General features: G+C 43.6%; 1 non-coding gene across 1 annotated transcript; it reads left to right on the forward strand.

Annotated features, from left to right (window-relative positions):
• Nucleotides 1-11,343: 11,343 nt before the first annotated feature.
• Nucleotides 11,344-11,425, forward strand: trnat-agu (transfer RNA threonine (anticodon AGU)). Its single transcript has one exon. It is a non-coding gene; the product is annotated as a tRNA-Thr (tRNA).
• The last annotated feature ends 5,968 nt before the right edge of the window (nt 11,426-17,393 follow it).

Genomic DNA, 17,393 nt, shown 5'->3' on the forward strand with positions numbered 1-17,393 from the left:
AACAAATAAAAGACAGAACTCGCGATCCAGGCCTGTGTGGTGGATCAGGTCTTCTTGTGTCCAGTCAGCATCTGGACTGCGGGAGTGTGTAGTGGAGACTGATGAAGTTCATAGTGCTACCAGTCTGATGGTGGTGTGCTCAGGTAAAACTGGACATTCCAAACAAGCTGCTGCTTCCTCGATGACACCAGCACATCTGCTGATTCAGCCTTTCTTCTGCTCCCCCCTCCACAGATTTGCTGGTCCAGCCAAACATCTCCTTCTCTGCCTTCACTGACGGCGTCTCTGAGGTGAGGCAGCAGGAGACTCTGCTGCTCCGGGGCTCCAACTTCACCATCAGTTGCTCTGTTGAACCACAGTACCCAGGAGGCCTGTTCCAGCTCATCTTCTCCACCTCCAGCACGGCACAGAACTACACCCTACCAGCGCTCAAGCACTCCGCCCAGTTCCTGTTCTCAGCAGCAGACCACACCCACCGAGGGAACTACAAATGTGTTTATCACCTGTCCCATGTTTTCCCCCATCACTTCTCCTCTGAGAGCCAGGAGCTCCACCTCATCATAGCAGGTGACAACAGGACCAGCTGGAGTCAGACAGAAGAATGTGACCCTGACTACATTTACATGCACTTTCTACTCCTCTGTTCTCCTGCTTCTTGTTTTTAGCCTGAAAATGACAACATTCTGATGAAGCTGTTTACATGACTATGGAAAATAGTCCAGCTAGCTAATTCTAACTAGCTAGGCTAGTCTGAGAGATGAAGGGCGGAGCTAAAGTTCACTGTCAAATTGATCATTTTCTTGACAGTCCAAAAGGCTCCTTAAGAACAACTTTGGACTCAAATGCCCCTTTAAAAAAGAAATCTATAAGTCCAAGAAAACAAGCACCTTGGTACAATTCAGAAAGCAGACACCTGTAAAGTGTCATGAGATAACTTTTGTTGTGATTTGGCGCAATATAGATAAAACTGACTTGACTTGTCATTTGTTTGTCTCCCGTCCAGTTAAAGTGTCTCACACTGTGAGACTCTACAGTTTTAATTCCTCCTGAAGTTCATTCATGACAGAAAAGCCTCAAACCTAAATAATATTGGTCTGTCCTACGTTTTCATTGAGAAATGCTCAGTTTTGAAAACCCACCCAGAATAAACTCTTTCTAGAATCCTGATTAAATCTGGACTGTTGTCATTTTCAGAATAACAGTGGAACGATGGCGGACGTGTAAAAATAGTCTGTGTTAAATGAATCCACCAACCTTCTGGGAAATATGCTTCTTGTCCATCATCCCCAGAACCAGACAAGGAGACAGAGACTCTCCTCTAGGGAGCTGAGACCCACGCTAGTTAGCTTAGCACATTGAATAGTAGCGGTTGGGAAGTGTTAGCAAGTGTTAATAGTTTCTCCAGAAACATTTGTTCGTCCTATCATTTGCTCACGTGAAGGTCCCACTTCAAACTCAGTATCAGAACGAACCTGACAGGAAACGATCTCGTTGCAAGAGGCCCCAGACTTGAACTGGACAGTTTGAACAAACAGGAAACAAAGAGAGAGGAAACTGCATGAGGTTCAACACGTTGGTGAAATCAAACCAAGAATGTTGTAATTACATGTTCTGTGTGTCCATGAGGGAGCTGAGACCAGCAGAGACCAGCAGACCATGAGTTAGCTTAGCATAATGAATGGTAGTGAGTGGGAAGTGTTAGCATCAACTGTCTCAGGATCTTGATGTTGGTTTGTCCTGCAGTCCTCCACCTCCTCCTCCTCCTCCTCCTCTCTTCCAATGTCGGCCATGATCAGTAGCAGCAGTCGCTCTCCTGCTCCAACAAACATTTGGTTTTGGTGGCCAAATCACTGCTCCCAGTCAGGAAAGTAGTCCCAGCTATGTGTCTGATTAAAATTAGAATGTCTGTTAAAAGTGATCCACAAGCCCAGATATATGAATGCAGGTGTAGCGGCTCCAGACTGAGGGGTATCTGGACGCTACATGTGATACCCAGGATGAAGACTGAGGATCAATGAAGAGAGAAACGATGGATGAACGTCTTCTCAAGTCCGTTTGATTTCTGAGGCTTCGTTGGGCCTGTGGGAAAAATCTCTCAACCTAACCCACGTAAGCGTCAGAGCTCCACCTACTGGTCAGGTGGAATAAATTCAAAAAATAGGGGGTGTCTGTTTTATGTGAAAACGCATTAAATCCCAACATTTTCTGTCTGTTTACATTAAAACTTTTATTTTAATTTTTTTCAGTTCCTTCCACAGGCAACGACTGTTTGGGACTTTTATGCTAACACTTCCCACCTCCTACCATTCATTGTGCTAAGCTAACTAGCATGAGTCTCAGCTCCTAGAGAAGGGTCTCCATCTTCTAGTCTGGCTCTGGGGATGATGGACAGTCAGAGACTTCTCCTAAAAGTTAGCGTGTTCCTTTAACATGCAGCCTTCCATCAAGAACCTTCAACCATCAACATGTCTGTGGTGGTCAGTGGTGATGTCATTGATCAAATGTGATGATTCTAAATGTTTTTCAGTGCCTTTAAGTGATTTCATCATCAGAGCGTTCATCCACCATCTGATCCTGGGGTCATGTGCTGTCTTCTTCTACCGCTACTTCAAGGTAACACGACGTAGCTTCGTAGTCCTTGGCTATGAGCAGTTGTTTCAGCAGCAACTGGAGGTCTGAGCTGTCATGTCTTCCAGGCCAAAATGGAGCGGCAGGCAGGACACCAGGAGAACATTGAACTCAACGCTGGCGATGCTACAGAGGAAGGCTTGGTTGATGAAGAGGCTGGAGTTCACCACCAAGACACCACGGACGTGTGACTGCAGCGCCGCCACAACTGAGCTCCAGGCTTCTTCTGCTTTCACCGTGATGATGTTTAAAGCAACAGGACGTCTCCTCATTGCAGTCTTGTAGTTTTCCTCATGTTTTCATGATCGTCCGTCTCTGTTCTCAAGGTCAAGTCTCAGTTCTGGCCTGTTTTATCAGATAGATCAAAGGTTATTGAAGGTCCCTGAAATGAAAACTCCATGTTCTCAGTTCTGATCCTGCATCTCTGTGGTCATGGCTCATTTATCTCTCCACACATGACAAACCAAAAACATCCCTTTTCCAGTGTTTTCACATCAAACTCCCTGATTTTCTTTTTTTCTCTTCCTGTTAAAACAATCCAAACATTTGAGGACTCATCCTTCCCTCAGTGGCGTCGACTCATTTTCCATCCAATGGAAACGTCTCCTCAGATTTGGATGCCCCTCCCCCATCCACCACGTGATGCACTGTGGCCCCAAAATACTTTTTTTCCCATAAACATCCAAGAAGAAGTGTCTGTAAAACATTGGATTCATTGTTTTAGTCTCTACAGCCCAAACTGACTCGTTCCACTGACAGAATAAAACTGATGGAAAGTCTGAAGGACCATGATTCCATTTTTGTACCCACTTTTGTTTGCAGCAAGCTAACCACAAGTAGCCAGAGCAGGTCAAGTGAACATGTTCTGCTGTGCAGGGGTGCGTTCACTGCTTCTGGCTCAAGTAGAGGTCACATCCTGTCACATGACCCATGAGGACAGAGGTTCTGTTCATCATCAGAACTGTTGTGGAGCCGTCTGAGCACATTTTGTTGAAAAATAATCACAAAATCAACTTTAAACAAGTTCCCATCTACCAGCATAGCAGAGATCAGCTCATGGTCCAATACTGGGCCTCCTCCTGATTAGTAGGCTGGATTTTTACAGTGAACATTTGAAGTCACCAAATGAGAGATGGAAACAAAATGAAGTCCAGTTTGATGCTGGAAAACCACTTCTTTGACAAAACTGTGTTTTTCTCAGCTTTCGTTAAAAAAATGACAGTTTTTCATGAAACCATCCTTCATTCAGGTGTTGATGAAAAACATAAGAGACTCACTGACAACAAATCTTTTGAAATGAAAACAGACACCTTGGTCTTTGTTCTGATGAGCTCTGATGTTGTTCAACTGTTGGTCTCTGAGCCTCAGCACCCCTGCCTGTTTGAAGGCGTATTCTGTCCAAGTAGAGCTCATGATGTGTTCATCTGACCAAAATGAAAATGGATGAAAATGTCAAGAACCTCCCTCCCAAATGTGATGTCTTCCACTGAAACAACTCTGGAACATTGAGAGGTTTCCTCCTCCAACAGTCCTGTCTTCTTACCAGCTTTGCTCTCTCACTGCTGTTTAGTGTTGGAGAGATTTTGTTCTGTGACACCTGTGAGGAAGAGACTTCTATTCTTCTTCATGATGTCATGACCTGATTTCTGGAGTGAAAGTAGTTAGTGTGATGTCATAATGAGCTCCATGATTTTCTGTTATTTTTGGTAAGAGTTTCATTGTTTCACCTGTACATGCATAGTTACACCAGAAGGGGGCAGTTGAGCTCATAGAGTGCTTGGTGACGTGAAAAATCTGTAAAAAAAAAGTGTTCTTCTTCTGTGGTGGTTCTGCTGATGCTTCCAGTTCTTGCCAATGCTGAAGTAATAAAAGAAGGTGTTGTCCAGCAATGCTGTCTGTCTTCATGGTGTCTCATTGACTCCTTCATCTACATATCAGGCCACAGCAACAGTGCTGTCCCTCACTACACAACATTGGACACTGAGATTCCCACTAATGATGAGTCAGCACATCCTGACTGTTATGATGACCTCAGCCTGAATGCTCCTCCTTCTTGAGATGCCAGACCTCAAAGGACTCCAGTTTGACTCAGAGTCACTTCTTCTTCTCTTGGACAAATAAATGGATGAACAAACACTAAAATATCAATCATGATTTAAACCCACTGGCAAAACCAATGTTTCCACTTTGTTGATTTGTATAATTTCCTTCAATAAATACAAGTGGGTGGAGCCCAGATGGTCAAAACCTGTTTCCTGTCTCCTGTCATTGTGGAGAGTCTCTGTTCTGTCCTGCTGCTGTCCAGTTGTCTCTACTGAGCCAACTCAGGCTCACACCCTCTTCATCAAAACATGACGTTTGGTCGAGTCCTGTCACATCAACAGGTGACGTGGAGGAAGTCATCAGGAGACACGGCGATGTACAGCTATGTGACATCAGCAGAACTGTGGAAGTTTATACTGAGTCTCCTGATGACAAGTGGCAGTATACAGATATTAAAGAGGGTCTGAGCTAAAACTGAACCTTGGGAACTTCAACCTTTGATCTCAGAGTTTTTTGTTTGATCTTAGAATTCTTTCTTTGATCTCACTTTGATTCCTCAATGATTTCTTTGTGGACACAAATTGTCTTTGATCTCTCAATGAGACAAAGACATAGAAGCTCAAACCTCAGCCTCCAGGAGGCCATGATCCTATAGTGGGCAGTACTCTGTGTTGTGGCTGCAGCAACCCTGGTTTAAATCCGGGTCACGGCAGCAACATGAATACTGACTAGTATTTGTTGTTAAACTGGACAGTTTGTCTGTTGAAGCTCTCTCAGACACTCCTTTATTCATCCTCCCTTCAGGCTCAGCAGCATCATAGTGAATGTGTCTGACTAGGATCAGAACCCTCAACCTGTAGGGCTGTGGTGCAATGAGAACACATCTGACAACGGATCAGAGGAGTGTCTGTTTGACTCCTGAAAACTCCATTTAAAGCTGAGAGGAACTTGTTCTTCATCACCAAATTCCCTCCCTGCACGTTGTCTCTCCAAAAGCATTCAAATCAAAGTTGAACCTTTGACAAAAAGCTCCCAGTAGGTGATGCAGGCTCCACCTCGCTCTTGGTTCTGGAACCTCACCAGTTGAAGCTTTCTCAGCACTTGGATCTCATGTTTCTGACATCTCTGAGCTTGTTTCCTATCCACCTGTCTCATATTGATGAGGTCATACAGCCTGATGATGTCTATGGTTCTCCTTTGAGTGGTTCCTTCTGGGAGAGTTCTCTCTCTGTAACTTGTGTGTGTGTTTGGTCGTATCCTGTTTCTCCTTGACAGCACTTTAGTGTTTTTACCACTGGTGTGACTGACTCTGGAGAAATTTCTTTGTGTGTATTGATGGACACGGGCCAAGCAGAAATTTCCCACAATGCCATAAGGCGGTGTTTGGTCATTGTTGAGCAGGCGTCAGTCTGACAACAATGTCATATTAGTTTGTTATCACTTGACCAGACCCAAAAGTAGGCTCCAGGTATCAGTTTCTTCTCAATGCTAATGTCTGCTAGCTTAGTCTGCTACTTTGATGGCTCTGACTACAAAAAGGTCCAGACCCCTGGATATGGTGGTTCCTCCCTAAACGTAGATTCTGTCAGCTCATGTTTTGAAATCAACTCACCATGAACACAAGTAGATTTCAATGGACTGCAAATGTGTCTCATTTAATGGTAAACATGTCAAATATAAATTCCATCACCAGAGGAGGTCTGCTGCTGGAATTAAGCTCCAGATATTCACAAGATATTCTAGATCTTAAAATAAAGCATTTTTACATTTGATTTATTTTTCATTAGCCTGCTTCATGTGGTGTGATTTTATGCATCTTATATTAAATAGAGCTTCTTCAATGATAGTCCCTGAGGATGTTGGATGATATAAAAAGATGATATAAAAAGAGTGTCGTGACTTGATAAACTGGTGATGACGGCGTATCTTTAGAATGTTTTATCCAGTTGTTACTCGGGGCTCCACTCGTTGTATTTTTGTCTCGTCCAACGAGAAACGATCAGTCTCAGGTTTAAGCTCATCAATGAGTCCTTGTGGATCAGTGGCTTGCATGCATGAATGAGTTGGAACACTTCTTGGAAATTAAAGAGGATTTAATACAATTAAGAAAACACTTAAGACAGAGTGATAATTCCAGCAGAGTAATTAAGGCACTTATTGAGTAGCAGGTATGAATTAGCCTCCTTTTATCTGAGCTTCAAGTAGACGGCAAAGAAGCAGGTGGAAAGGTGTGTAGGATGAACGATAGTGACCTCCAAACAAATGAAGAGGACTGAGTGGAGGCTGACCAGCTCTACGGAGTCAGGCGGAGTTTGGCAGTGAGACAGGAGTCCAGGCCTGAATAGGTGAAAACCAACGTAACCGGCTGACGTTCTCAGCTGGATTCTCCCATCGATGTACGATGCCTCTCCAACGAACTGGAGGGAGGACGGCTTCCAAAGCCTCCAGCTCGTCGACCGTGGCTCCCGCTGACATTCGCTCGATGAAGAAGAGAAGCGCGTTGATTCGCTACCCTCTGGTCTTAGGCTGCTGGCTGCCTCGACTAAGCTGCTCTTCTCCAACACAAAGGTGGCTTCTCTCTGCTGGTCAGGATGGAGATTCAAGGCTCACAGGAGGTCAAGAGTGTAGCAACCGTGAGCTGAGATCGATGATGAATTACAAAAATAGAAAATTTAAAAAAAAAATTAGTGGAATAGAAAAGAAAAGGGGGAGAGCCGGACCAGCTGCTCTAGGAGCTCAAGCACAAAGGGCAGAAACAAGAAGCACTGAAGAGAGCGCCAGCAGTGGATGGTGTCACCACTGTTATAGTAAACTGGTCTGCCTCAGAGCAGTGACCTTTGACCTGTGTGGGGTTGTTGGCCAATCAGCACACTTTGCTGTCTTCAGTCCTTCTCAGATATCAACAAATGAAGCTGGTTGAACAGACAGCAATCATCATCACTCAGAGACATCACCTAGAGAGGAAGATTGCTCAGAGTTGTGACAATGACAGTGAAGAGGCAAGGAAAGCTGGACAACCACAGACAGTGAAACATTCGGAACATCATGTTTATACACGTGTGTGTGTGTGTGTCAGAATCAGAATCAGAATCTTTTATTTTCGTTGAAGGGGGGGGGGGTTCCAGTTAAAATAGTTAGATAGAGCGCTCTTCCAGAGCCACCGTGCACCACAGAATGCAGATACAAAGAAAAGATACAAAAGATAAAAGATAAAAGCAAGATAAAAGACACTGTTAGAACAGAAAGATCCAGAAAACCCACCAACCAGAGGTTTGTCTGGTACAGATGTGGAATTATTGGCTCACACAATGTTGAGGCACCTGGGAAGAAGACAAACAAAAAAGGCTTGTGTGATTCAGACATTCATCAAAAATGGTCCTGTCGAACTGTTCAATGTGTCATGACTTCTATCCATTTTCTTCTGCTTATCCTGTTCAGGGTCATGGAGGGGGTGGAGCCTATCCAAGCAGCTTTTGGGCGACAGGCCGTGTTCACCCTGGACAGGTCACCAGTCCATGACAGGGTTAACACATCCACAGACAAACATTCAAAGCCAGACTCAGGAGGATCTCTCCACCCTACAGACTGTAAAGGAATCATCAAAGATGGCAGTTGGAGTTCTGTGGATCTGTGCTGGATTCCTCGTCCTCACGGACCAGAAGTCTGTCTGAAATACGACACTGATTGATGATCTTTACATGAATCTGTAAATGCTTCTAAAATTAAGAGAAAAAAAATCCTATCTTCTTCATGTCTCAAGCCAAATCACATCAAGAGTTCTTTTATGATAATTTTTTTAACCGGACGTCTGCTTTGACTGGTTGGTTGTTGAAACAGAGCAGGACAGGACAGACAGCAGAAGACAAATATAGAGAAGAAAAGACAAAAGACAGAGAGAAAGGGGGGAGAGAATGACAAAAAGATGGGAACAAGATGAGGGAGAAAGACAAACCAGAGAGAAAGACGGAGGGATGGAAGACAGACACACAACCAACAACAGCAACAGCAGCAGCAATAATAGTAAACTAGCTGCCAATGATAACGTCTCCTGGTCACTGAAGCAATCAACTTCAGCATAATAGGAGGCTTGAAGAGCCAGGAAATAAAATATAAGCACAATACTGATGTGAATGTCAGTGCAATACTGAGAACACTGATATGTAGACGACTAGTAGGGGCAGTGCAGTGGTTGGCACTTTCACCTGGCCCTGTGATGGACTGGCGACCGGTCCAGGGTGAACCCCTCCTCTTGTACTGAGGCTGCTGGGACAGGCTGCAGTTCCCTCTGAGACCCTGAACAGGAAAATCTGTAGAAAATGGATTGATGGATGGAGTTTGCTGTGTTTAGAGGGATTTTCCTGGTTCTCGTGATCACTTCTTCAATCTGAAAATACTTTCCAATTGAACAGTTAGAAAAATTTAACTTTTTGCAAAATGGGGGTTGCCGGTTCTTCACATTTGACCTGCAGGAACAGTCTCACAGTGGCAAGACAAGAACACTTCTACTTTTGATGATGACAGTTTGTTCAGTACCATATTGTCAAACACTGGAACATCCACAGCACCTGAACAGGGACTTGAACCCTGGACCCTCAGATAAAAAGGCTGATGCTCTACCGTCTGAGCTACTCAGGCTCTTTCTGCAGCATTTAGACAGGAAAAGAAACACCTGTGAAGGTCAATCTGATGCTTTCTTGACTTGTTCAATCCTCCATGTTAAAGTCCACCATGCTTTTGATTGGCTCTGATTCTCTGTGGCAAAATCCAACAAGAGGCTCCAAAAATGTCTTGAATGTCATAAGAATGCACAGGACAAGATGTTAGTTTCCTTCATGTCTGCAGTTCCTCCACTGGAAAGTAAAGTCAATGCTGTTCCTCTGCTGAAACCTGGGATCGGACCAGGGACCTTTAGATCTTCAGTCTAACGCTCTCCCACCTGAGCTGTTTCAGCTCTGAGTGAGGGCCCTGCTTCTCTCATTTTATAATCTCTTCCACTCTCACTAGAACTTAGAGAGGATTTGAGCTTCTGTAGTCATGACACATTGAACAGTTCTACAGGACCATTTTTGATGAATGTCTTAATCAAACAAGCCTTTTTTGTTTGTCTTCTTCCCAGTTGCCTCAACATTGTGTGAGCCAATAATTCCACATCTGTACCAGACACACCTCTTGTTGGTGGGTTTTCTGGATCTTTCTGTTCTAACAGTGTCTTTTATCTTAAATATGCCACTTTCACATGAAAACATCAATAACAGGACAATATCGATACTATTATTGCTGCTGTTGCTGTTGCTGTTGTTGGTTGTCTGTCTGTCTTCCATCCCCCTGTCCCTCTGTCTTTCTCTCTGCTTGTCTTTCACCCTCATCTTGTTCCCATCTTTTTGTCATTCTCTCCCTCCTTTCTCTCTGTCTTTTGTCTTTTCTTCTCTATATTTGTCTTCTGCTGCTCCAGGATCAGCTCCTATCACTCAGTGGTCCAGAACCATTATGAAGCCTGATCATGAATGTGAGCAAAGCTCTTGGAACAGGCCTGCTGCCACCACAACTAAGATCCTGCAGGTCACTAGAAACTCCAATGTCCAGCTTACAAGTGGACTTTCCTCTGATCTGTGGTGGTGCTGAGTTTAGCAAACATCTCCAACAAGAAGATGAAGGAGGCCATCAACTCCTCCAAGCTTAACATCTATACTGGCTTTACTGGGAGATCAGGAGGTCAAAGCAGATCTTCACTCTCCACCTCAGATGGTTTCTACTCACAGAGATGAGGGACCAGTTCAAACCAGCTACCTGGAGCTCCCTTAAGCCATTGTCCCCCCCCCCCCCCCCCCCCCACACACACACACACACACAGCCTGTCTTTGGTATAAAATGGTCTGTCAAGTTCACGTTGGAAGATTTCTCTGACTCCATTGTGAATAAAGAGATTCTTCATCTGACACCTGAGTCTTGATCCACTGATTCCTCTGATCCACCTCTTTCTGCTCCAACAAGGCTGACATGGATCAGGTGGGTCCATGTCATCCAATCAGTCAGTCAATCAGGTGTTTGACTGCTTGTTGATTGTAATTCCATAGAGTTTAATCTCAAATGTTATAGAATTAATAAGAACATCTTAAAGACCTTTGTCCAACACTTGAAACTCACCTGTCTGTCGAGGCCCAACTGGCCTTTGGTCGTGAGGTGGTGGATGCATGTGTATGAAATGAGGCTCGTGTTGCTGTGAGGAGCCACTAGAGGGAGACACCTGTCGTTCCTCCCAGCTGACAATGAGGCTTCACAGCTGCATTTGAAGCTGTCCTTTATGAGTCACAACTGTCTTGAGCTCAGGAGCCAAACTCACCGAAAAAATATGCAAGTGGCTTTGGACAAAAGCGTCTGCTCAATGAAATTGTAGGATTATAGAATTCTATAAATGTATAATATAATTGTAGAAATGCTCTCTATCACCACCCCCAAAGTCTGTGCCAGGGTCTCTGGCCAGTGGTCAATGGCTCATATCACCTGCCCAGGATGGATCAAGCTTGCTTGTCTTTGTAATTCTGCACTTATTAGAGACCTGGAAACAAAGGAATGCTGAAAAAGAGAAAATAGGACCTCACACAAATGGGCTTGTGACACAATTTTAAAGAATTGTGTAAATGTGAATCTTTTACAAATGTGTGTGTGAATGTGGTTGTTGTGGCCGAGTGGTGAAGGCGATGGACTAGTAATCCATTGGGGTCTCCCTGCTCAGGTTGGAGTCCTGCCAACAACGTTAAAGTGTTGATGTTCTGGAGGAGACAACATCTGATCTTTTTAGATCCACGAGTCAAAGGTTTTCTTTAAAGGGCTGTAGAAATTGAGGATGAGGGAGAGACAGAATTACAAACCATCTTCGTGAGGACATTTTGAAAAATGATGACATTTTGCCACAGTCATTATTGACTTGGAACACTGCAAAAATATCCCTTCTCCAAAAACCCTCCTCTTCAACTTTGTACCCAAGTTGTCTCCTCATCAGGCACCACAGTGTCCAGGATGTTCAGTCAAAAAGTCATTAATGATTTTAAAAATGTCCATCAAACACAAAATAAGGCTTCAAATAGGTAAAATCACCATCTGTAGACTGGACCAATATGCTGATGTGATCCTTTGATTAGTTTAGGATCAGTCAGAGATCAAAGACTGAAGCAGGAGATCAATGCTCAGAACCCAGAGATCAAAGACAGAATTCAGACATCAGAGACAGAATTCAGACATCAAACACATACCTAGGCTCCACCCCCCCCAGACAGTTTCCATGTAAGTCGTAAGTTTTATTTTTAAAGCGCCAAATCACAACAAATGTTATCTTCTTTTTATTCTTTTTATTAAAGATTGAAGCTCCAAACAAGACAGAGTTTGTAGACAAGAACATCACAACCAGGGAGCTTTCACTTCTTTTGATGGACAGCTTTGATTTCAGGTTCTACCTCTGTAAAATTGAAAGTAAAGTAAATGAAGCACCTGTGAAGGTAAAACTGATGATGTCATGACTTGTTCAGTCCTCCAACATTAAAGTCCAACAAGCTTTTGATTGGCTCTGATTCTCTGTGGCAAAATCCACAGAAAATCAGAAGAAACAGAAAATCTTGAGGTTGTCTCACTTTTTTTTTTAAAAAGAAACTCTGCATAGGACAGTGATAGGATGCTTGTTTCCTTGGATGAAAAAGTCTGGTACTCTCATCTTCTTAAACATTTACTTGTTCAATCAGGACAAGAGAATCTGAGCTTGGATGTCATTTTGTAGTAAGAGGTGAATTAAACTTGTAAACATCAGCTGGTGTTCACTCTGATGATGTATCGATGGTCTGTATTCTGCCTTCTGTAGCACGATGCTGCTGGGAAGAAGCCTGATTATGTCAGAGTTGTGTTCAGTGGCTCCTGCTGGGTCCATTTCTGACAAATAGGCTCCAAAGAGTTCAGGTGTTTAAAAGCTCAGGGTTGCTGTCAGCAGACAAGGTGGCCGAGTGATTAAGGCGATGGACTGCTAATCCATTGTGCTCTGCGCGCATGGGTTCAAATCCCATCCTCTTCGTGAGCGACTCTGGTTTCTACTCCTACATTATGGAATTACTGTGAGGCTTTTAACTGACACAGATACCAGTTGAGTCAACTTCCCTTTCACAACCTGACCAAAACAACTCTGACACCCAGAGCTCACATGTGTCAATCACCTCTGTAGAAGGTCCCGCCCCCACAGAGCTATAAATCCTCCCATCAGTGAAGAAAACTGAAGATGCCTCTTGGATGAGAGCTGAAGCATCTTCAAGAAACCTGAAACAGTCCACTTGGTACGTTTAAATAATTCTACAATTTCTTTAAGCTTTTGTCCAAAGCCACGTGCATGTATCACATGTATATAATATATATATGTGATACTCTTTCATCTACTCATGAACCAAAAATGCAGTCAAATACCAGTAAATTTGTGCAGAAAAATGTCATTTGTGCTCCTTCTTTTATTTATTTGTTTATTTAGCATTTTTTAATGTATTTTCTTTCAATTCACATTTTGTCCATTAACTTCATAATCACTCTTCTCAGTCGCCATCTCATCACATGACTAAAGTTTGGGTTCTGTATTGGTGGTAAAATATCCTTCCATGCCCCTCACTAGTTTGCACACAGAAAAGCATATTTTACTGGTTTCAAATCTCATTTATCACTTCTCGGCTGGACTACTGCAACTCTCTCCTGTCAGGATGTCCTAAATACTCTCTAAAGAGTCTCCAGCTGGTCCAGAACGCTGCAGCGAGGGTTTTGATGGGAGTTAAGAAGAGAGAAGACATCTCTCCCACTTTAGCTTCTCTCCACTGGCTTCCTGTAGGATCTAGAATCGACTTCAAAGTCCTTCTGCTGACTTATAAGGCTCTCAATGATAAAGCTCCATCCTATTTGAAAGAGCTCATTAGTCCCTACTGTCCGACCAGAGCACTCCGCTCCCAGAATTCAGGTCTTTTAGTGATTCCCAGTATCAATAAAAACAGACTGGGAGGTAGAGCCTTTAGTTACCGGGCTCCTCTACTTTGGAACCAGCTCTCTCCATGGGTCAGAGAGGCAGACACTTTAACTACGTTTAAGTCCAGGCTTAAGACCTTCCTCTATGACAGAGCCTTCAGTTAGGACTGGTTCAGGTAGCTCTGAACCATTGATAGCTATGCTGCTACAGGCTTAGACTGCTGGGGGACACATCAGGTTACATGGAGCCCTTCCCTCCTCTCCTCTCCTCTCCCCCTCTCTCCTCCTCTCCTCCCTGCACATTTTTGGAACTGTCATTACCACTACTTGTTGCGCTTTGTAGTTTGGCCTTGGTGTCTCGCAGTCTCTCTGTGTTTCCACAGATCCACCAGAGCCCCAACCGCCGCCTGCATCGCCCCCCCCCCCCCTCTTATTCCCTACTGTTACACCGGCCTGCGCTCCCCTTCCATGAACCAGTCTGCCATCCAGTCCCCCATCAAGCTGGCTTGCTCTCCCTGCCTCCCGTACCAGAAGCTTCCTTCTTCAGCTGTTATTAACATTTCCGTGTTTCCCACATTTTGTATTGTAAACTGTTTTCTTGTCTGTAGCAACATCTACTGCACGTCTGTCCGTCCTGGGTGAGGGATCCCTCCTCTGTTGCTCACCCTGAGGTTTCTCAGATTTTTCCCTGTTAAAAGGGTTTTCTATGGAGTTTTTCCTCAGTCGATGTGAGGGTCTAAGGGCAGAGGATGTTGTTATGATGCCATGTGAAGCCCTTTGAGACAAACTGTTTGTGAAAACGGGCTCTACAAATAAAACTGCCTTGCCTTGCCTAGCGTGTTCTCTCACTTAAACCAGCTGTGGCAGCTTTCATTGTGTGATTGATTTTAAAATATAAATATGGAACAGAACCATTGGAATAAGATGTCAGGACATTTGAAGGAATGTAAATCTCCTGTTGAAATGTTGCAGTGTGCAGCTGAGGCTCTCTGGCAGTGGCACAAGGAGCCACAATGGCAGAACCTGGACCCTCCTGGAGGAGAACTACAGGTGAGGGCCTTCTTGGCTCCAGATTGATGGAAATCAAGTGTCTGAGGCTGTTAGCAGCCATTAAGTTGATCTGGTTGGGCACTGGTATTTTTTCTTGCTGCAGCTCAGGAGTGATTCAGGAAAAGAGTTTCAGAACAGCCAAGGTTGGAGACTGGAATTTTCAAATTTCCCCTGGAACCAGACAACCTTGGGAGGTAAAACCTCCAATCAGCCACTCAGATGCAGCAGCAGAAAGAAGCTGTCATCCACCCTGACAGTCAGAGCATCAAGTCAAGAAAACATCAACCATCTTGGAGTTCCAAACCTTCACCTGTCAGATTCAGCTACTTTTTATTGTGGGACTTTAAATTTGAACACAATGGAATTTGGAGAAGGAGTTTTCCTTCAAGTCCAAACATCATCGTCCAGCCTCCAACCAGAGGTCCATCAGTTATCATGGGAGCCACATGTGGAGTCTGGATTCTTTTCTAGAATGTGACGGCAATGACAGTCCTGCCAAGTGACATCACTGACATGAATGGATGACTTCAGTCACGTGACTAAAGTGCTATGGTTCTTCTGATGAAGGGCGGCATGATGTTTGCTGTCTCAGGCTCCACCAAATGTCCTCTTCAGTGCTCCATCTTCCCTGCATCAGAGACACAAGGGTTTCTCCTGGTGCCGACCCTATCATCCTTCTACCGAATGGTGAGGCGATGGATCCTCAGAGGACGCTTGGATCCTTCTTCTCATCAGTGCCACAGTTTTTCATGGAAGGAACAACAGGAGCTTTTTAGTCATGTTTTGCTTGGTGTTTCCTGCTCAGAGCATCAGGATCTGTGACGCCATCTTGTGATAGTGGATTCATTCATCTGCTTTTTCAACACATTCAAGTTCATTTTCCCTACATGTCAAAATACATTTGGTGTGGAGTTTTACTTTCTGGCCTCAATCATAATGTGTGCATTTATTCTTCATGAACATTTCTCAGCTTTGTAAGTTTATGATATTTTGTCTTCCTCTGTTTTCTATTCCATTGTTGTTGATGATTCTATTGCAGGTTTGAGTTCCCTGTTGACTGAAGCAGAAACAGGAACAAAAAGCTGGAGGTGGTCAGAGCTCCAAGTTGGGACGCTGATATTAAAGTAGGAGATGAACACATCCAGGGTAGCCATCACTCTCAGAACCTGCTACTTTACCTCTTCAGAATGTAGCAGCATAGCATAGCTTCATCTCACCGGTTAGTGGCCCACTTTGATGTCTGGGATATGAGGTTAAAGGTTCTTTACAGCTCTGAATGAAGGGTTTATAAAGTGTTAACAATGCCATGAATAACACAAGCATTCAGTAATCCTTGATAAAAGGAGACTCACCATCAAGTTGGACAAGTTGAAGAACAAAAGGACTTCTCCACTATCACATTTATCCTCACTGGTCCATACTTGGGGACCTCTGTACTAAATGGAGAGTTGAGGAAATGGGCTTGTTGTGGCCCTGCGGTCCACAGACCTCCTGTACAGTCACCAAGCGCTGGCAGACACAATCGTAATGGAACCAATTATTTTAAAATGACAGTAACAAGTAAGAAATAAGGCATTACAGCTTTGAAGGAACTTGTCCAGCACTGGTTTGTGAGTGGGTGTTGTCCTGTATTGGCAGGAAAAACTCCTTGAAATGTTTTTTCTTCAAAAGAAATGTGTCCTTCTCATGTTGAGCTGTGGACATCAGCTGACTGCTTTTCTTGCCACTGCCTTGCTGGCAGGAAAAGCCTGAGCAGAAATGAAGAGTGAGTTCAAGGCAGTAGATTTCACTCCATAGTTTAGGCCTTCATCCAGCAAGGAACCATAAATGATGATGTCAGCACTCCTCTAGCACGGCGATGCAGCTTCGAGAGGTCGGAGAACCACATGACTTCTCTCACTGGTTATTGATGTTTATCTGTGTCTATATATAATTTATGTCATGTATATATTTGTATATTAATATGTTATTCATGTTACATAAAACATGTTAAACACGGAACGGCGTGGACACAACAAATGAGCTGGTTCAGAGACACGAGGCAAAAAAAGCTGGATGAACTCTTCTTCATTCCAAAAATGACTTCACCCTTGAACACTGACGTCAGGTCATTTTATAGGGTCCTCCATTTTTTCATTTATGTGACGTTGCATATTAGGAAATAATTAATTGTAAAAAAAATTATATATTTTGATGAAAACTATATTTGATCAGGAAAACTACATCGGGTCAAATAAATACATCGTTAGTGATGGTGTTACTAATTTTAACTTTAGTGCTCTGGTGCTGATTGCCTCATTAAGATCTTCATGAAGAAATAAACTGAGATTTGTAAAAATGTTTTTTTTTTTTTTTACAGAGTTGGCAGTTGTCTGAGCATTGAATCTTTCTTTGTGTTGAGAACAAACCCTCAAAGCCTTCATGTTTGAGTTTGCTTCACAGCTAACAGACAAACACCTCTTAGCCTGGTTCTGGTAGTCCAGGTTTAAACACCAACACAAGGATTTTATGCTGATTTCTTCACATGCAGCTGAAATCTAGACTTCAAGTGTTCATGTGAGGTTACAGCTTCACGCCTGTTTAAGAGTATCACATATGTATTATATACATGTGATACATGCACGTGGCTTTGGACAAAAGCTTAAAGAAATTGTAGGATTATTTAAATGTACCAAGTGGACTGTTTCAGGTTT

Source organism: Aulostomus chinensis, chromosome 4 (assembly GCF_037954235.1).
Source record: "Aulostomus chinensis isolate RoL2024-O1b breed Wild chromosome 4, RoL_Achi_v1.0, whole genome shotgun sequence".
NCBI classification, from domain to species: domain Eukaryota; kingdom Metazoa; phylum Chordata; class Actinopteri; order Syngnathiformes; family Aulostomidae; genus Aulostomus; species Aulostomus chinensis.